Below are 15,004 nucleotides of genomic sequence, written 5' to 3'. Positions count from 1 at the left end.
TTAATTTGCAAACTAGATACAATTAATTTAGGCTTGAATAAAGACTGGGAGTGGATGGGACATTACACAAAGTAAAACTATTTCCCAATGTTTATTCCCCCCCCCACACACACACACACACACTGTTCCTCAGACGTTCTTGTCAACTGCTGGAAATGGCCCGCTTTGATTATCACTACAAAAGATTTCCCCACCCTCACTCTCCTGCTGGTAATAGCTCACCTTAAGTGATCACTCTCGTTACAGTGTGTATGGTAACACCCATTGTTTCATGTTCTCTATGTATATAAATCTCCCCATTGTATTTTCCACTGTATGCATCAGATGAAGTGAGCTGTAGCTCATGAAAGCTTATGCTCAAATAAATTTGTTAATCTCTAATTTGCCACAAGTTTTCCTTTTCTTTTTGCAAATACAGACTAACACGGCTGCTACTCTGAAACCAACCAAATTCGTAATCTCGTGAAAGAATGAAATCAGGTTTGTTTGACAAGACCTATTTTACAGAACACCATGTTATCTGGCATTAATTAAGTTCCTCTCCTTTAATTCTTCTTTAGCCATTACTTTGTGCTGGGTGCAATGCCTTTTGTATTTTAAAAAATCATCTATAATTTTTTTAGAAATTCTAATGATGTTTTATTACTGGCTGCATGAGACCTCCAACATATGTCTCCCAAAGTAAACTCCCCAATAACTCCACATTTTTCTTTCCACATTACAGACAGGTGTTTAGGGAGTAAATCATCCTGTTCTCTGGTTTGATTTGATGGTCTGTAATACCCTCCCATCCAGTACCCATTCCTGGGCTTTGTTAGCTAGTACATTGATCCACATGCATTTAAGACACCGTGGTTCTAAGTTATCCGTAATTCTAAAACAGATAATGGGTGTTTTTAATGTAGCGTGCCCCCCAACCCCCAACACCTCTTTTACCCACTTTCTCCTTTCTGAACAGGCTATAACTACTGATTTTAATGTTCCAATCATTCTGATTGTCCCACCAGCTTTCAGCAATGCCAGTTATATCAAAGTTCTTCTGATGAATGAGGATTTCCAGTTCCTCTAATCACCCACATTCCTAGCACTGGTATGAAAAATTCGAAGTATTTCTTCTCTTTGTATTGTCTTCTCTTTGTCGCTTGGTTCAGGACACGCAGAGTCTGTGTTGGTACTGCATTTGCCTCCGTAAGTACCCTCCCTGGTCTTGGTAGTTAAATGCCTTCTTGGCTGCTCCAGCGAGCCTCCAACTGAGAAGATTAGCCCTAGCCCCCCCCACACACACACACACACCTGTGAGTTGTAGGCTGTCCTGTTCATTTAGGCTACCCTCCTCCATGGGAATGTGGCCCCATACTCCACAAAACCACACTGCTTATACAGATGAATAGCTTAGTCTCTCTCCTCTGCAGGGAAATGGAGCAGCTGTTTTTGTCCATTACATGCCAGAAAATGACTGCACCAAGGTGGTTTCAAGCAATGGTCTCAAGTTGCAGTGGGGGAGGTCTAGGTTGGATATTAGGAAACACTATTTCACAAGGAGGGTGGTGAAGGACAGGAATGGGTTACCTAGGGAGGTGGTGGAATCTCCATCCTTAGAGGTTTATAAGGCCCGGCTTGACAAAGCACTGGCTGGGATGATTTAGTTGGGGATTGGTCCTGCTTTGAGCAGAGGATTGGACTAGATGACCTCCTGAGGTCTCTTCCAACCCTAATCTTCTATGATTCTAAGGTGGGGAGGGAAGGTTCCCTAAATCAGTGAATAAAAACCATTTAATCCCCAACATGAACGAGGCCCAGAGTTGGGGTTTTCTTTCTTTAGCCTTTTCTTGCAGAGAGACAAAATGGCAGGAAGACGCAGCCATGGAGGACACCTTCCTCCATGGTATTCTGAGAGAGGCAGGCTCCTGTCAGAGCAAGTGAGGAGGAACTCAGTGCCCATGCTGCTGCCACTGAGCCACAGGGGGGAAAAATTGTATTTAATTAATTAATAAAATGCATTAAAATAAACCTTGATATCCATTCTAAAATGCAACAGCAACCCATTAGAGGGCAAATTCCTGGATGATACTGATTATTCAGTGAGAACTACGAAAAGGTCAGTGGAATGCTTGCAAAGGAAAAAGCAATGTTGTCGTTTAAAGGAAAAATACTAATTAGAGGGTTGTTTTGATTACAGACACCTGGCCCTTATGCTATACATCCATTACCTTGGTTTTGCTCAAAAGTAGTTTTAAGAAAATGCTCAGTTCTACCCAGTAAAAATGAGGACACATGTACAATGAAAGTCACACAATAACACAGTGAACACATGGTACATTAAGATGGATTTATGCCAAATATTTTCAGACGGGTGCAGACAAAATTATGTATGTGCTTTTCAGTGTAGTCAGTGCCTGATGTGCATATGATAACCACCTACCCCAAACGGGTTTCATAGATTCATATATTTTAAAGCCAGAAGGGATCTTTGTGGTCATCTAGTCTGATCCCCTGTACAACCCAGGCCATAGGACTTTCCTGAATTAATCCCTGCTTCAAGACCAATGGCTGTGCTTGAACTAGAGCATATCTTTTAGAAAAAAAACATCCAATCATGATTTAAAAATTTCCAGGGAATGAAGAATCAATCACAATCCTTGGGATAAGTTGTTCCAATGGCTAGTTACCATCACTGTTAAAACGTTGTGCCTTATTTGTCTAGCTTCAACTTCCATTCACTGGACCTTGTTATACTTTTGACAGGGTGACAGGAAGGACTGAAGGCAGAAATTTTGGTGCTATAACACAGACCTGTAAAGCTAAAGGAGCAATGCTATTAATTAGTAGCAACAGTAGGCTGTTATCCTCTACGTGGCCCAGCCACTATAGGAGGAGATGACAGACTTTGCCAATGAGTTGCATATGTTAGTTGGGGTTGTTAGTTTGGGTGCTGCATAGACAGAAGTTGGATGCACACACTTTGGGAAATTTGGGCCCTAATTTGTAAGAAAACATGATACACTGAATGAAGTCCACAGAACAACAATGAAACTGCAGCTAATATGCAGGATACAAAAGCTGTGTGATGGAGAAAATGACTGAAGAAGAGTGAAATAGTTAATGTATCTGGGAGGAGGGCACAGAAATACATTCAGTGTAGCAAGCTAATGAATTAAGGTTAATAAAATACAACATGGTCAAACAGTTACATATGGCGAATGCAGCAGAGCAACCTTAGTGAAATATCAGACATGCAAAGTTTAAGTAGTCGATGATGATCATCATACGGTGAATGTCCATTTCTCTTCAAATGCTTTCCTCATGGTGATATCAGTGAAAGTTCAAAGACACACTAACAATGAAAAATATCTGACAGACCAGGTATATCCCAGAGTATAAATGGGAGATCTGCTTGATCTGTATTCTCTGTAAGTATTTTGCTAAGTTGGTATTGCTTTTAGTAGCTTGGAGGCATTCCATTCATAAGACTTCTCAGAAGCTCTTCAAAATCTTATCTCCGTGCTCTGAAGAATTCATATCCTGTAAAAACCAAAGCTACTGCAAACAGAGGTTCAGAAATAGATTTATTTTTGTATTCCCACCCAGATATGAGCCCACTCTCTATTTTATAAGAACACTGAGATTGTATACACACACACACACAGCCAGCAAACTAAACCATTTCTAATAGCTATGCATCATGAAGAAGTCGTATTTCAAAACTGTTTTCTGAATTCATTACCAATATAAATAGTGACATTTTATCCTATGGGACAAAATGCAAATGTATTGAAGTAAAATTGTGCCCAGACACAATGCCTACAAAGCCAAACTGATTTATAACTCCCTTACAATCAAACCCTAAGTGCAAAAACTTCACAACATGTCCCGCAATTATAAATATCAAATTAGGGGAATATTGCAAAAGAACTATCCTTGGCAGGATGGAGGCCTAGACAATCAAGTCTTGAGTGCTTTAGGATGGTTTTAAGGGCCACTGGTTTGTGTGTGTTACTGAAATTATAGCTTCTTGGGGACCATATGTTTGATGGCTGGTTCAACACATTATTTTTAAATTATTTGCTATAGCTCAGCTCGTCCCCCCGGCCTTAAAAATCTATTAATTTCACAAGGAAAATATCTTCATTAAACTCATTTGCAAAATCTCCCTGTTTCTTTTTCGGAGCCAGTATCTTTGAAAATATTATGGTAGTAACAGAGAGGGGAATAATATATTGAGGAAGTATTCATTATATTCATTCCTTCAATGCTTCTTCTAACCACAAATATTTGATAAGGAGAATTCAAGGCAGATTTTCATCTTTTTTTCTTCTCTCCATTAATTATTTTCCCATACATTCGGATAAAATGGTTTGTTGTCTATAAAGTCTACCATGTTCTACCATGTCTGTAAATTTCATGAAGCCTTGAGAGTGATAGGAGGATGGTTAGATGCTGATTATTTTTAATGTCTACTGCTTTAAGAATTTATTGTGCAGTGAAGGAATGTGTGCTTTACATGACCAATGGAGAATAATGTAAATGAAACAATGACACTGTCCCCAGTCCTTAGTGTTGAAGTACTTTATAACATGAGGTGAACAACCAAAACACCAGAACCAACCCAACTGTTTAGTGAACTTTAAGCAGTAGGAGTCTGTTCCTTTATGGGGGTTGCATCAAGACCTCTCTTGATTTAAGGAATACAAAACTCTTTGACAGATAAAAAATATCTTTTTAGATTCCGCCATCCCAAGTGTCTTTGTTACATAATTATGCATAATCTTCCAAGCACTTGGAGCATAAATACAATAGAGAAAGAGACGTTTCGATTACAAATATCTGAGGTGAGATAATGACACTGAGAAAAGTGGTCAAATTTAATCCATGGATTAAATTATCAGCAAAAGAAAATGATTTTCTCCAAAAAATTAGCAAAAACTTCTTTCTCTAATCAGCATTTGTGACAAAGTGAAGGGTAAACAAAACCTATGGGGATTTCAACTGGTAATACTTTCTCACAGTAAATTAGCAACTGTAGAAAATTCTCAGCCTGCTATTTTGAATGATCTTAGAGTTTTGGTTTTGAGGGGAAAAAGTAATTTATGTCACAGCTTGCCGTCAACTTTCACAGGATCCAGTTGTAGAACTTCTGCATAATTACGTGTGTGTGTGTGTGTGTGTATGTGTACGTATACATGTACATGCATGCATGTGCAGAGAGAGAATACCTGATGGTGTTGTGTATTAACGCTTTTGTTTACAAATCTGGGATGTCTGCACAACTTGTGAACTGTGAAGCCACAAGTGAGCAATGCAGGGGTCTTCTCAAGGGATTGTGATTAAATACAGAGTCATGCGATCAACTGCTGAAAAATTTATGATCAGAGACCTCTGTCTGTCTCATCTTCCCTGTGCCCACTAAGGCATCACTCCGAGTTTTCTCTTAACATTCCAAAGTGCAGGACAGTTTCAAGCAGCTACCATTTTTAAATGAACCTACCAGATAAACATTTCCTTCTTTCTCCCACAAAAATGAGAAATTTCATCCCAAAAATTACGCCGACCCAGGCCCACCCTGGGTAACATTCCCTCTTCGATCAGTGATTTATTTAATGTCCTATATCTCACTGCACAGCTAAAATCCAGGGACCAGCTCCATACCTATTATCATACACGCTGAGGATCTGGCTCAGGACCTTTGCGTCACTAGAAACTAGAGAGTTCCTCTTTCCCATACACAATACCAGACGCTTAAACTTGAGACCTTTTAATGTAAAGAAAATCCATTTTAGGTCAATTTTCTCCAATATTTGTCATGGCTCCCTCTGAGCCCTGCAGAGTTGAACTCATGGGACTAAATCACACCTCACAGATTTCACTTATCTCAAATGGAAGGAAGGTTAGCTGCAACCCCAGCACCATCCTTGCCCTTCCTAGAACCCCACTTATGGTTCTCCATGGGGTGAGGCTCTGCATAGACATAGAAAACCATAAGAGCTGCTCTGATTTCCCTCTTTAGAAGTAGTCCTCTAGAACTAGGTTAAATTCACATGAGTTCTTGCTCCTCCAGTTCCTAACAAGATCCAAGATTCATTGTTTGAGAAATTTTATATTAATGCTACCCAGTTCTTACACAGGTAGGACTAGAAACCATGTCTTCTGAGTCTAGGGTAGCACTTTATCCTATTAGGCCACACTTCCCATTCCTAGCAAGATGGTCATTCTCTACCTCTCTGACAAAGCACATGGTGCCTATGTTTGTTCTCTCTCTGCTCTCACAAAATCCTCCACAAATACAAGGCTAAATCCTGAGAGGAATAAGTCTAAGGAGAGCTGTAGGTGACCAAGCCCATGGTCAGGAGTTGTCCCCTGTTCCCAGCCAAATGTGGACTGATAGAAGAGTTCAAGGTCTTTCAAAAATTATGTCACGAAGTTTCTTCAATGTTCCAATTTCTGGCTCCCCACTGTGTATATGTTATTGTATAAGCTGCAAGAAAACTTCCTTTTTGTTCTTCTTGCTTTTTAAAATAGCTGATAAACAGGAATAAAACTGCTCTCACCCATGTGAGTAACACACAGCTGTGAGGAAAAGGCCCTACCTATTTTTCCATGTTCGTCACATGGAAAAGTAAGGAAAAGCAACACACCACCTTTTCAGTTTTTAGCTCTGTTTTATAGGTACAATAGCAGTCTAGGAGAAGATTTATGCATTGTGACACACCACAGGGCTTGTAAGGCACTTATCTCAGAATTTATTTCATTTCCGATATCTGAGATTATAAGCAGTACCTAGGAAAAACAGGTCTCCTTTTTTCTGAGGTAATTTTTAAACACACAGGTAGCACAGGCCTAGTTAATAATCGTCATAATAATAATAGTCATAAAAAGAATCAGAAGATGGTTGTCTTCTGAGTTTTTCCTTTAGATTCAGACAACTAAAATATATGTCTCCCTAAAGTCACTAATTAATTTCAGTCACAAAACACCACCGTCCTCTTCCTGTATTTTAGCTGGGACCTTAATTTGGATTTAGGGAATATTCTCTAACAATTTAATTCACATAGCCTTAAATGACACCAAATTTTTATTTAATGCATATGCTCTGGAAACAACCAGTGAGTCCAGCTCTACTCAGTCCTGAAGAAAAGGTAGCATTTAAAGCAGCTGTCTCTGCTAATGGCTTGATGTCAAATCTGCATCTGGCTCAAGTCACTCCTTGAATAAAAAGGAAAACTTCAGAGCCAGGAACCTTGCCAACTTCTGTGACGAGACCATTTTGAGATTCTAATCATTGTGCAGAAAGCAGTGCTTGCTAGACTAATTCTGGGCACTATGCTTTAACTATTGCAATACTAATATAATAATTATACATCATCAGATTATTTACAGTCTCCCCAAAGATGCTTGCTGAGTCCAAATTAAAAACATAACCAATGATAATAACTGGTTACAAATGCATATGCGCATTTTGCAATATATATTCTAGTCACTGGGAATAAGGGGAGCCTTTCTGCACACTAATGTGGTCATTGTAAAAAGAATGGGCTGTCATTTTGGCTTTTCTCGTCCATTGATACTCTGATGATAATCAGCTGTATTTCCAAGACTCTGGCTCAAATCAGTAATTATTCTTTAGTTTATTTTAATTGGCCTACCTCCACATTTCTGGAGTCCTCATTCTTTTTATTCTCTCTTTCCCATCCCAAAACATCAGCCATAGGCAGATACCGACCTTTCGAGCAGAGCCCCCCTGGCGCTCTTCCATCTCAGCAAGTGAAGGAGAACAGAGATTCAAAGCCAGCTTGGGCTTTTCTATCTCAGGAGGTGGGAGCAATGCAAACTGTGTCAGAAACTTATCGAGTAGCATTAATCTTTGGAGACAATGCAGCAGAGCCACCCTTAGCACAGATAAAGCAAGTCCCATGCTAGAATGCCGTCACAGGCCCTAAACATTTTGGTGTGAATGCAAAAAAGGATGTTGGGAGCCTAAGTCCCCGTTTTAGGTGCCTAAGACCTCATTTCGGGACCATTGCAATACACAAAACACCTGCTGAACCCTGTAGGCACCTAAACTCACTCGGCACCTAAGTTTTTGGGTGAAAGTTCCCTACACCCAGGGGCGGCAGAACAGGGGGAGCCAGGGGGCCATGGCACATCACTTTTAACTGCCTTAATGGCACACAACCGGAGGAAAGGGGGCGGAGAGGAGCGAGTGGGGGGCAGGGCCTCGGGGGAAGAGGTGGAGGGAGGGTGGGGCCTCGGGAGAAGGGACGGAACGGGCATGGGGCCTCGGGGGAAGAAGCAGAGCGGGGTGGGGCCTCTCTCCCACCTAAGCCCCAGAGTGGGTCACAAATCAGGGGACAACAGGCTGCCTCTTGCAAGGGGCTGGGGCCTGATCTGGTAGCTGTGCTCAGAGGCTGGCTACTGGATCAGCTCCCGTTCAAAGTCCAGCTGGAGGAGGAGGAGTTGTGCCTGGGCTGTGGGTGACCCAGGTTCAATTGACCCCATGACTATCCCACCGTGGTCATTGGGCCAGGCAGAATGTGAGAAAATGACTCTGTAGCCCAGGGATTAAGAACTCACTTCGGAGGTGGGAGACCCTGGTTCCAGTCCTTCTTTCATTATTTAGCCACATTGGAACAGCATCGACTGAAGAGACTCAGGGAACTTCCAACTAGCCCATAAGTCAGTGGTTAGAGCATTCTCCAGAGAGTCAGGAGACCCCTGTTCAAATCCTTCCTTCCTTTCTGGCACAGGGGGGAATTGAACCTGGGTCTTCTGCCTTCCAGGTGACTGCTCTTCCTCCTGGGCTAAAAGTTATAAAGTGGGCAGCACTCTCTCAGCTTCTTGCTAAACAGGCATTGGTGCCTAACTCCAAAGAGGGCTCACGGCTGAGATCGGCTAACACAGATAGGTGCCTCCCCACAGCCTGGATTTAGCCACCTGTTACTTGAGAGGGGCAGGGCTTAGCACACACCCCTCTGCTTGTATAGGGCACCCAGGCACCAAACTCACAACACCTAACTCCTTGAGTGTGCCCAGGCCCTTGCCCCTTCCCCATCATCCTTTAGACACACCGAGAAGAGCTCAGCGGTCAAAGTGTTGCAGTGACACCATCATGTTGCCCATCTTCCCTTTCACAGAATCAGCTTTGCTTAGTTGGTCCTGCAGCTGTCCAGTCTTTCCCCCACCAGCTATAGAAAATGGAATATGAATAAGTAAGGTTTCCCAGGCAGAAGTCATAAATCATGACTGCCTTGTTGGGTCACTGTCCAGAAGACTTTCCCAATATCCCTTATAGTCTTAGATATGTTAAGCTTCCCGAGATTATTACTGTAAAACTGCTGTAAGAAGTAGTGGCGTAAATGTTCAGAAATGACTGGTGCTCCTGGGTGGCTCCATTTTTAGATCCCCAACCTGGGATGCCTTAAAGGGGCCTAATTTCTGAAAAGGGCTTTGCAACTGCTCTCTGAAGTCAGGGCCTTTTAAAGTATCTCAAGGTGGGCAAAAGTCACTAGCCCCTTTTGAAAACGTAGGCTAGCGCATTTATAAGCAAGGCAGAAATTAAGTGAGAAGAGAAATAATTAAGGACTAAAATGAAATCAGGAAAAGGGAGACTAGATTAAGGGCTGCTCATAGAATACCTATCCTGCTTGTAGCTGTGCTACTGACCAGGAAATACTTTGTAATTACTTGACTCACGCCATGGTTAATTGTGCATTTCACACATGTACTTTTAAACATTTGGTAATTATTAAGGTTTATGTAGTTCAGCCCTGGTTTAACTTCACGGGAACACATTAAAAACCCTGCACGATCACAGATGCGATAAATTAGATGTTAAGAAAAGCCAAAAGTAAGCAAAGAAGAGAGCATCACAGAAACCTTACATAATTCTCTTTACTTATCAACATTTTTTTAAAAATCAGCTTCTTAATTATGCTGCATATAAATAAAACAAATAAAAAGCCCAGCACTACTATAATATAATTCCATGTATTTGCAGATGCTGTTTGCTTCTGGCATTTAATTTTACCCAGTAATTCACTGCTGTGAGAAAACAGTTACTTTACAGGGGCTGTTTCAGAGTAGCAGCCGTGTTAGTCTGTATTCGCAAAAAGAAAAGGAGTACTTGTGGCACCTTAGAGACTGTAGCTCACCGAAAGCTTATGCTCAAATAAATTTGTTAGTCTCTAAAGTGCCACAAGTATTCCTTTTCTTTTTACAGGAGCTGTGGTTCTTCAAGATGCGATGTCCATGTCCACTCTTGGAGCTTAATGAGTTTAATGCGTGTGAGTGATCTAACACATATGGGGCACATGCATACCGAGAGTGGAAATCTGTGTGGATAATCACATGAAGAAAAATTTGACAATGTGAACCCTAACAGCTCAAAAATCAAAAAAGCCATTTTTAAAAAGTGTTAATTTTCAAAATCTCATGATTTTGGGCCCTGACTTGTGATTTTTGGCTGTACTGGGGTTGGCAATACTGATAGGTCTGGAAAATGCAAGACAGACCTTTCAAGAAGAGCTATGAGGTTTGTTGTCATTTACATATACAGGAAAGGAATCTGGAGAAGATCACAGAAACAAGCTACTGCCAGACTGAAGAAAACTCAGGAAGTCATTTTTTTACTTGTGATCACAGATCATGGCTTTTCTCACATTATCCATTATTTACCAGGCCTACCTTGCTCTGATCTATTTAAAAATACCAAGTGCAAAGACTTACATGTGTGCTTCATATTAGTGGGACTACTACAAGCTTAAAATTTAGTACGTGTATAAACCTCTGTAGCACGGATGCCTTAGTTTGAAAGCCCTTTGGGCAAAGAGCATGCTTTCAAATACAAGCGCGAGTGACAATTCTAGGTAAAGGAGAGTGAAAAATAGAGGCAGGGAAAAAAGAGCATTGGCAGGTGGAAAGAGACAAAAGAAAAGCAGAAAGGGGAGCAACAGCAGCAGATAATGCAGCTTTAAGGGTAATAAAATTTATGTTATGTATTCATACATGGTTTGTTTACTCTAAATGCATCATGGGGGAATATAAACAGATACAAAAATCCATATGCATTTATGCAAATATATAGGCATATCAGTTGCAGCCCTTGAGTTCTTGGTAAGATACCAGTATGGCTCTTGATGTTGAGTTATTGTATCTATTCCTTAATCAAGGCTATTTGTTGGATATAGGACGAAATGTCCTGCATCCAGTGTTTCAACATTAAGATAATCTTCTGATCTCCAGTGAGTTATTTGACTCCAGTGAGTCAAATAACCAGTACAACTGATTTGTAGGCCAAAACTCAGGAAGCTCTTTAGTTTCCAGAAGGTGTAACAAACTTGTCCTCCCTGGCTTGGCGGTACTATCCGAAGTGTACTAACACATGTGTGTGCTGCTCAATCCACTCCCCCCTGGCAGTCAGGAATTGTCCATCAAAATTGTATTTGACAGACTATTCTGTTTCTACAAAATCAAAATTTTCCACAGGAAAATTCAATTTTGCAGATTTTTTTTTTTGCTGTTCTGTTATGAAAATCTAAACAAAGTATTTTGTTTTGGGTTGGTTTGACCAGATTTGGAACCTTTCAAATTGTTCAACTGAGCTGAAACATCAAGTCAATTCAACATTAAACTACATTTCCTCATTTTGCAGCATTGCCTCATGGGAGTTGTAGTCCAAGCCCACATTCTTCCTTCTGGACTGGGCTCCCTAACTGGGTTCCATTTCCCATGATGCAATGCATTCTCCCTGCTAAGCAATTGTGTGCAGCATAATGGGAGTCACATGACTGTAAGTACATTATGGGAAATATAGTTTAGCTAGGGAGCCTGGCCCATAGGGGAGAAAAAGGGCATCAGGTTCCCAAACTACAACTCCCATGAGGCAATATGCTGCAATAGAGAAATACAGTTTTACGTTCAACGGACTTGAAATGAACTGTTATGGGTCATTTCAACAAACCAGAATGAAGCATTTCTATTTCAGAATGTTGAAATGTTTTGTTTCAATCCAAAATGTTAAAATGTACTGTTTCGTCATTTTCAGGTTAAAGTTTTTCAGAACAGTTTATTGCACAAAAAACCTTTTTTTTTGTTAACTTTTCATTCAACAAATGACAAAAACGTATGCTGAGATATCAGAATTTCCCACAGGATGGAAATGACTCTCTTTGTTCTGCTCTGCTGCTTAGTGTGAGCAAAGGGGAAATGAGGCTAAGCAGCAGGGCATCTGGATGAGCAGAAAAATGATGAATGGTGACCCTGTCACTCCTTCCTGTTAGATGTTGGTCTTCATGGGTGTCTCAAAAAAGTGCTAGGTCTGGCACTGCCTGATAATAGGATTATATTCCTATGTAACAAAGGTTTAGGTAACTGTTTAAATGCAGTGTGACCACAGTTCACCTGGAGGACTTGTGGGGGCACACAAGCCTTTAAACCTTTGGGATTTCAGGTAAATGGGGTAGCTTTTAAATCCGCACTCTGATCCAGGGATTCTATGAGCAAAGACTTGAAAGCCCACTAAGCCAGTGCCTTCAGTTGTAGGAAAGCTTTGCAGCTCCGGTCTGGAAAAATCTTTCATCCTAGGCAGCATCTAAACGCTCACCCCATGGAGCTCTTCCTCTGCACAGATGTGCAGCTCATGTGCAGCTCGGTCCTGTAGAGCTTTAACAAAACGTGTGTGTGTGTGTGTGTGTTCATACAGCTTTGGCAACTGTCTTCCATGAGAAATGCTTTTTTTCCTCATAATGATATCAAGTTACGCCAGTAGATTCCCTGAGTGGGAGAGAATCCAGCATAGAGTAAAATCTAATCTCTGCCAGCGTGGGCAGCGGTCCCATGTTGGAGGGCCACGGAGAAGTCTCATGGCAATGGAGAAAGCTACATACCCCCCCATGTGCTAATCTGCAGTACAATGTGCTCCTTCAGCAGTGGGTAAAGCAGTGGGTGGTCTGGAAGCTTTCCATTCCTACGGCTAATGTGACCTCCAATGCAGCTAGCCACAGCAGAAGTTCTCAGTTCAGCTTGTAGCCTGGAGACATGAGGTTCACTGCCCTGTCCCAGTTGTACTCCTTAAAGACACATAACCACATGCAACTGACTTCATGAATCCACACACATGGACACCCTCAACCCAAGTAGTAGGGGTGGACCAGAACTAAGCAGCTCCTGTTTTTCTTAAAATTACTATGTTTCTAGAGAAAAAAAACAGGAAACACACAGTATGCCAGTGTAATACCGATAGACCCTGGTCATTAGCGGGCAGGATTGAACCTGGGATCTCTGGAGCTTAGTGCATGAGCCTTTACCTCATGAGCTAAAAGCCATACGGCTCTTAGTCAAAGCTGTAGAGCAGACTCATTACTCTCTCTCTAAGTGGCTCACTGCCACTAGAGAGGACAGAACACCACACCCAGGAGTTCTGTGGGTACATACTTCCCCTAGCTGAGGAAGTGCATACCAAGCTTCAAAGACTTCCCTGTTGAAATCCTGGATGAGCCCCCCCTTGTAACACCGACAGGCCCCAGTCGTCGGCATGTGGGATTGAACCTGGGACCCCTGGAGCTTACTGCATGAGCTGAAAGCCACAGGGCTGTTAGCTAAGGCTGCAGAGCAGACTCATTCATCTCTTTCTCTCTAAGTGGGCTCAGTGCCACTCCACAGGCCAGAACACCACGCCCCAGGAGGTGTGTGGGTTACACCAGCAGAATCCCCCCCGCCTCCCCCGTAGAACATTTTCCCATGAGGCTGCAGCAACTCCAGAACACAGCTTTCTATTTCCCTGGTGACCATCCCTTCACCAAAATACCACAAACACAAATGGTTTCTCCTTTTCTTTCCTTAAAGATTCACTTAGCTCATTTATGTCACAGAAACACATCTTACAGCATGGAACTCAATTCAAATCAAATCTACACTCAAAGCTTAAATGCCACCAGTGTGCAGTTGAGACACAGGCTTTGTGCTTTTTCTGTCTTCCATCTCAAACCACTCATGGGGCTAACAAATCAAACTCAAACCAAGCTAATTGTAATGACTGCATGCTAAGGATCTGAGCACGCTTTGCAACGTGGCCCTTGTATGCTGCTCCCGCAGCGTGAAGAGGTCATAAAGCTGGCAGAGCCAGTCAGGGGAATACCACTGACACTATGCCTCTCTGCTGCTAACTTCCACAGCCTCAGCGTAGAGAAAGAGAGCTCGGAGGGAGCATAACTGTACCTTGGCTATTCGCTCATCTCCAAGACCTGCGTCAAAGTTTACTTCCACACTTAAATGACTGGAAGTTTTTCTGCTGTTGCTGGGGCTTATCCTTCCACCCCAGGGAATGGGTACTTTCCAGGTGAGGTTCCACTGCAGAATAGGGAGTGGCAGGATGTTAGTTATCCAATGAAGAGGTGCGCATCTCCAGGCACTGTGGATCTGTAGTTGACCCCGGCACCCTAACATGAAGGTGAGGCAAGGGCATGACCATGGGATGGTGGATACTCAGGTACATAGATCCACCCACCAGCCACCCCCTTGCAGGGGCAGCCCCAGATCCATCTAGGGGAGAGGATTTCATCCCCCTTCCAATGTGCAATCCCCTGTGATAAATGACGGGGGGCGGGTAGCTCCCTTTTGTGGACACCCAGCCAACGAGTTGGCTATGGAAGCCCTCTTGGTAGCTGTTCTCTACTTGCTTTATCTGTAAAGGGTTAAGAAGCCAACAGGTAAAAGGAAAGGAGTGGGCACCTGACCAAAAAAGCCAATGGGAAGGCTAGTACTTTTTAAAATTGGGAAAAAACTTCCCTTTGTCTGTGTGTTGTTGTTCTCTGGGAAAGAGGGGAACAGGGCAGCAGTTATGATGTGAGAAGCTTTAAGCCAGGTATGAAAAACCATCAGATCATACCTAAAAAGAAAAGGAGTACTTGTGGCACCTTAGAGACTAACAAATTTATTAGAGCATAAGCTTTCGTGAGCTACAGCTCACTTCATCGGATGCCACTGAAGTGAGCTGTAGCTCACGAAAGCTTAT

The 15,004-nt window shown here is 42.2% G+C and overlaps 1 protein-coding gene across 2 annotated transcripts in view; it reads right to left on the bottom strand.

Moving 5' to 3' along the window:
* Positions 1-15,004, bottom strand: part of MDGA2 (MAM domain containing glycosylphosphatidylinositol anchor 2) — a 660,176-nt gene that overhangs the window by 477,039 nt on the left and 168,133 nt on the right. The window lies entirely within an intron of this gene.

The sequence above is a fragment of the Dermochelys coriacea genome, chromosome 6 (genome assembly GCF_009764565.3).
Source record: "Dermochelys coriacea isolate rDerCor1 chromosome 6, rDerCor1.pri.v4, whole genome shotgun sequence".
In the NCBI taxonomy this organism is placed as follows: domain Eukaryota; kingdom Metazoa; phylum Chordata; order Testudines; family Dermochelyidae; genus Dermochelys; species Dermochelys coriacea.
The sequence above is the reverse complement of the archived record's forward strand: the minus strand, read 5'-3'. Positions and strand labels throughout refer to the sequence as shown.